We start from the raw sequence: 6,782 nt of genomic DNA, 5'->3' as shown, positions 1-6,782 counted from the left end.
GGCTAGTGGATTCTGCTTCTCAAGGCTATGTCATTCTCTGCTCTCTCAGAAATCTCTCATTCTCCAAAATGTTTCCTCTTTTATAGGACTTCAGAAACTAATCAAGACCCACCCAAATGGGTGGAGACACATCTCTACCTAATCCACTTTAATAACTACTCTTGATTAAATCACATGTCCAGGGAGACTATCTATTTACAGTTTCAAACTGAATAGGGATTAGAAGAAACGGTTGCCTTTACAAAATGGGATTAAGATTAAAGCATGGTTTTTCTAGGTACATACATCATTTCAAACCAGCACGGGGGTATATCAACTCTCCAGCCCTATGTTACAATTTTGTCCGTAGGGATCTTCATCATTTCTCCCTTTCACAAGACATCACACTGGTCCATTATATTGATGATATAATGTTGTGAGCCTAGTGAGCAAGAAGCAGCAACTACCCTAGACTTATTGGTAAGGAATTTACATGTCAGGGAATGGGAGATAAATCCAACAAAAATAACAACGGCTTTCCACCTCAGTGAAATTTCTAGGTGTCCAGTGGTGTGGGGCATGTTGAGATATCCTTCTAAGGTAAAGGATAAGCTGTTGCATCTGGCCCCTTTTATGACCAAAAAGGAGGCACAATGCCTAGTTGGCCTCTTTGGGTTTTGGAGACAACATATTCCTCATCTGGTGTGCTACTCTGGCCCATTTACCCAGTGACCAGAAAAGCAGCTAGTTTTGAGTGGGGACCAGAACAAGAGGAGGCTCTGTGACATATCCCGACTGCTGTGTAAGCTGCTCTGCCACTTGGGCCACATGATCCAGCAGATCCAATGGTGCTGGAAGTGTCAGTGGCAAATAGAGATGCTGTCTGGAGCCTCTGGCAGGCCCCTATAGGAGCATCACAATGCAGACCCTTAGGATTTTGGAGCAAAGCTTTACCATCTGCTGCAGTTAACTACTTTCCTTTTGAAAAACAGCTTTTAGTCTGCTACTGGGTCTTAATAGAGACAATGCTTAACCATGAACCACCAAGTTACCATGAGACTTGAGTTGCTTATCAGGAACTGGTGTTGTCTGATCCACCAAGCCATAAAGTTGGGCATGCACTGCAGTACTCCATCATAAAATGGAAATAGTATATTAGAGAAAGGTCTTGAGTAAGTCCTGAAGGCACAAGTAAGTTACATGAGGAAGTGGCCCAAATGCCCACAGCCTCTACTCCTGCCACATTACCTTCTCTTTCCCAACCCAGAGCTATGGCCACTTGGGGAATTCCCTACAGTCAGTTGACTGAGGAAGAGAAAACTAGGGCCTGATTTACAGATAGTTCTGCATGATATGCAGGGACCACCTGGAAGTGGACAGCTACAGCACTACATCCCCTTTCTGGGATATCCTTAAAGGATAGTAGTGAGTAGAAATCCTCCCAGTGAGTGGAACTTTGAGCAGTGCACCTGGTTATTCATTTTGCTTAGAAGCGGAATTGGCCAGAAGTGTGTTTGTATACTGATTTGTGGGCTGTTGTCAGTGGTTTGGCTGGATGGTCAGGGACTTGGAAGGAGCATGTTTGGAAAAATTGGTGATAAAGAGGTTGGGGGAAGAGGTATGTGGATAGACCTTTCTGAGTGGGTAAAGAACATGAAAATATTTGTGTCCCATGTGAACGCTCACCAGAGGGTTACTTTAGCACAGGAAGGTTTAATAATCAAGTGGGTAGGATGACCCATCCTGTTGATACAAGTCATCCTTTTTTCCTCAGTCACTCCTGCCACTGCCCAATGGGCTCATGAACAAAGTGGCCATGGTGGCAGGGATGGAGGTTATGCATGGGCTCAGCAACATGGACTTCTCACTGAGGCTGACCTGACTACAGCCTCTGCTGAGTGCCCATTCTGCCAGCAGCAAAGACCCACACTCAGCCCCCAATATGGCACTCTGAGGTGATCAGCCTGCTACATGGTGTCAGGTTGGTTACATTAGACCACTTCCATCATGGAAGGGACAGTGATTTGTTCTGACTGGAATAGACACATACTCCAGATATGGGTTTGCCTTTCCTGCATACAATGTTTCCACAAAAACTACCATCCATGAACTTACTGAATGCCTTATCCATGATCATGGTATTCTACACAGCATTACTTCTTATCAAGGAACCCACTTCAAGCAAATAAAGTGCAGGAATGAGCACATATTCATGGAATTCTCTGCTCTTACTATGTTCCCCATCTTCCAGAGGCAGCTAAATTGATAGAATTGTGGAATGGCCTTTTGAAGACCCAATTATGGTGCTAACTAGGTGGCAACACCTTGCAGAACTGAGGCAATGTTCTCCAGGAGGCTGTGTATGCTCTGAATCAGCATCCACTGCATGATGCTGTTTCTCCCATAGCCAGAATTCATGGGTCCAGGAACCAAGGGGTGTAAATGGGCATGTCACCACTCTCTATTACCCCTAGTGATCCACTAGGAAAATTTTTGCTTCCTGTCCCTGCAACCTTGAGCTCTGCTGGTCTACAGGGCTTAGTTCCAAAAGGAAGAGTGCTCCTTCCAGGAGACACAACAATGATTCCATTGAACTGGAAGTTAAGACTGCCACCTGGCTCCTTTGGGCTTCTCATGCCACTGAAAATGGAAAAATGCAACAACCCAATCCAGGCAGGACTCCCAATGGCCCAGAAACTTCAGGAATTTAGGTTTGGGTCACCCCATCTGGCAAGGAACCATGGCCAGCTGAAATGCTTGCTGAGGTAAAGGGAGCATGGAATGGACAGTAGAAGGAGGTGGTGACGAATGTGAGCTATGGCCATGTAACCAATTACAGAAACAAGGACTGTGAGTGTTTGACTATTTCCTCCCTATTTTGTCATGAGTGTGTTTGCATTTGTACACAAGCAAATCCCCTATTTTCCTCTTATCATGTGATGTAAGTTGCATTGTTCATGTTATAATATTTGAGTCATAGGATAGGAAGTTTAAGAGTGAATGTTACCTAAGGATTTGCACCCTATTCTGGAGAGATGTAGTGCATTTCCAGTTGTATGCAGGATTTTGCCCAATATTGTTGGGCAAAACATGTATCTACTATTGTGTTCTATTTGGAAATTAAACCTGTTTCAAGGTGATGTGTATAGCTGCCAAGTTGACAAAGGGTGAACTGTGATGGCTAGGTTCTAGTGTCAACTTGGCCAAGTGATGACGTCCAGTTGTCTGGTCAGGCAAGCACTGGCCTGATCATTGCTGCAAGGATATTTCATGGCTAGTTGATAAACCGAAAGGGTGGTGTATTAAATCATCAATTAGTTGACTGCATCTGTGCCTGATTAATCTGCGATCAAGCAAGGCATCTCCCCCACAATGAGATATTCCAATCAGTTGAAAACTTTTAGGGGAAAAGAGAGACTTTTTCACTATTTTTTCAACCCGTGAGCCTCTTTTATGGAGTTCATCCAAACCACAAGAAGCAGAGTCCACCAGCCAGTAACCTTTGGAGATGAAGAAGGAAAATACCTCCCAGGGAGCTTCATGAAACAGGAAGCCAGGAGAGAAAGCTAGCAGATGATGCTGTGTTCACCATGTGTCCTTCCAGATGAGAGAGGAACCCTGACTGTGTTCGCCATGTGCCTTTCCAGATGAGAGAGAAACTGATTGTGTTCGCCATGTGCGTTTCACTTAAGAAAGAAACCCTGAACTTTATTGGCCTTCTTGAACCAAGGTATCTTTCCCTGGATGCCTTTGATTGGACACTTCTATAGACTTGCTTTAATTGGAACATTTTCTCAGCCTTAGAACTGTACACTTGCAACTTATTAAATTCCCCTTTTAAAAAGTCATTCTGTTTCTGGTATATTGCATTCCAGCAGCTAACAAACTAGAACACAGCTTTTATGTCAAACTGTGTATTCATACAGAACTGAAATTTAGTTTTCCATCTGTTAAAATAATGCAGGTTGTTGGTCTGTTCTTAATGGTTATAAAAAGTTTTCCTTAATGATCTGAGTATTCTGTCTAAAAGACAAAGATTCTATGTCATATCAGAATAATATCTGTGTTTGTGTTTATGGTGACCTTATCATCTATGCTGGTTTGAAATGATGTATGTATTCTAGAAAAGCCACGTTTTAATCCTAATTCCATTTCATGAAGGCAGCCATTTCTTCTATTCCCTATTCAATACTGTATGCTCGAAACTATAATTAGATCATCTCCCCGGAGATGTGATTTAATCAAGAGTGGTTGTTAGGCTGGATTAAGTGATGACCTGTCTCCACCCATTTGGGTGGGTCTTGATTAGCTTCTGAAGTCCTATAAAAGAGGAAATATTTTGGAGAATGAGAGCGATTCAGAGGGAGCAGAGAATGCCACAGCACCATGAAGCAGAGAGTCCACGAGTCAGCGACCTTTGGAGATGAAGAAGGAAAATGCCTCCTGGGGAGCTTCATGAAACCAGAAGCCAGGAGAGAAAGCTAGCAGATGACGCCATGTTCACCATGTGCTCTTCCAGCTGAGAGAGAAGCCCTGACTGTGTTTGCCATGCGCTTTCTCACTTGAAAGAGAAACCCTGAACTTCATCAGCCTTCTTGAACCAAGGTATCTTTCCCTGGATGGATGCCTTTGACTGGACATTTCTATGGACTTGTTTTAATTCGGACATTTTCTCGACCTTGGAACTGTATATTAGCAACTTATTAAATTCACCATTTTAAAAGCCATTCTGTTTTTGGTATATTGCATTCTGGCACCTAGCAAACTAGAACATCATTCTTTATTTTATATACTTGGTTAGAAAACAAACCAAATATGGTTCTATAATAATTCATTTTCCTGTTTAGCATAGTGTTTAACCCTAACAACTTTTCACATTTTGACCCTTGCAAAACTGAACCCTAAAAGATACCTTTTCATTTCAAATTGTTGCAAAAGATTTGTTCTTTCACCTTGTAAAAGTGAAGTGCTAGAAATTGTTTAGTATATTGAATGAGAATTGAGTGTGAAGTTTTATCAGAACTAAAAAGGATGTTCCACCCTGCTGTTGGTTAAATTTGTATAGATGAAATGTTACTCATGTATTTGGAGATTGTATAAAATTCCAAAGACTTGACTATGTTCTCTCTGTCTATGTTATATCCAGATACGGAGCTGCATGATGTTAAACAGATGTGATATGTAACAACAGTATGATATTGTTAGTCATAGTTTAGTTATTTTTAGGAGAATGTTATAGATCATGGAAACAATCAGATTTCCTTGTCAATTACACTACTTTGCTCTAGTGCTTCTCTAAAATTACTACAATCAGCTACAAGTCAGAACTTAATCTTCAACCAAAAAGGGACTTTAAAAGAGAAGCAAGGCAAGTATATAAATTACCTTCTATCTGTTAATTAACATAACCCTGGTAAATGTGTAAAGGTGAAACAGGACACAACTTTTGCTATGGTTTGTGGTTGATGACCCCAGTATGAGTCAATTGTCAAATGTTTTTTTTGTTTCTGAAAATAGCTTCATTTAGAAAATGCTTACAAGAAAATTAAAGCCTACACTGTAAGCTCTTAACAGTGATTACATTTATTCCTGACCTTTAAGTGTTATTTCTAAACTCTGAGATGCTTTGTTCTTTGTGTATAACCTGGTAGCTCCTGGGAACTTTGGGATCTGTGTGACACCTGAGACCAGACTCTACAGCTCTAAGAAGTACTAAAGGAGCACCATAACTCCACCCAACCACTGTTTAAAAAGTGGAACTTCGATGACTTCAATTAAGGATATGAATGAGGCTTTTCTGATTAGGACTACGGTAAATCAGAATACAAGGTAAAGGATAATATTGCCTGCATTTTAAAACTTTACTGTCTATGTGAAGCCAAAAGAAGAGAGATTTATTTTGTCCAATATTTACATTTTCTTTAGCACACTATCAGATTTAACTTGTCTGGTCAGTTTATTTAAGCAATATAATTCAGCTTTATTTGACATGGAACCTAGAATAAGGAATAAAATCTTGATATTCTCTATGAGTTGATATAATGCCCTGATGCATTTCAGGGTATTATGGGCAGAAAATGAACAAATTATTTACAAGGTCCCTTGAAGGGACTAGAAAAAAAAGAAAGCTTGGAATTATTAAATTTCCCCAGCTAGAGAATTCCTGCTAGTCTCTCAAGAATTAGAGACTCCCAATTTAATAAGCCAAACCCTCAATCTTAAGGCTTGCACTTATGAAGCTTATTTCTGCAATGGAGAAGCTAAACCTAATCATAATTAATGCCTAAGAGTCACCCCCTGAAAACCCTTTTTGTTGCTCAGATGTGGACTTTTTAAGCCAAACTCCACAAATAAACTCATTACCTTCCCCACTACATGGGTCGTGACTTCCAAGGGTGTACAGTTTTATTGGTCATAATTTCAGTTATTTTGTTTAAATGTTACCCATCACAGAAACAATCAAATTCCTTCACAATTACATTCCACTTTTATAAAAGTATAATAAGTTAACCATAGCCATTTTAAGTCCTTTGTCATCTACAGATGATTTTTATTCTAATATTTCCCTGAAAACACGTGCAGTCAGCTATAGGCCAGAGTACTTCACCTTCAACAAAGAGAACTGTCTCACAGTCCCATAGAAAGAACTATCCCAGGCACTCCAGGGTCCAGGCTTCAAATAATATTGCTTAAATAACTGAGACCAACCTAAAATCAAGATTCCAGAATTTCAGCAAAAAAAGCTGATGGGTCATGAGATTGCTACTGTAAGATTGAACAGAGTGAGCGCTAATAATAGCACT

Source organism: Tamandua tetradactyla, chromosome 10, assembly GCF_023851605.1.
Source record: "Tamandua tetradactyla isolate mTamTet1 chromosome 10, mTamTet1.pri, whole genome shotgun sequence".
Lineage (NCBI taxonomy): Eukaryota > Metazoa > Chordata > Mammalia > Pilosa > Myrmecophagidae > Tamandua > Tamandua tetradactyla.
The sequence above is the reverse complement of the archived record's forward strand: the minus strand, read 5'-3'. Positions refer to the sequence as shown.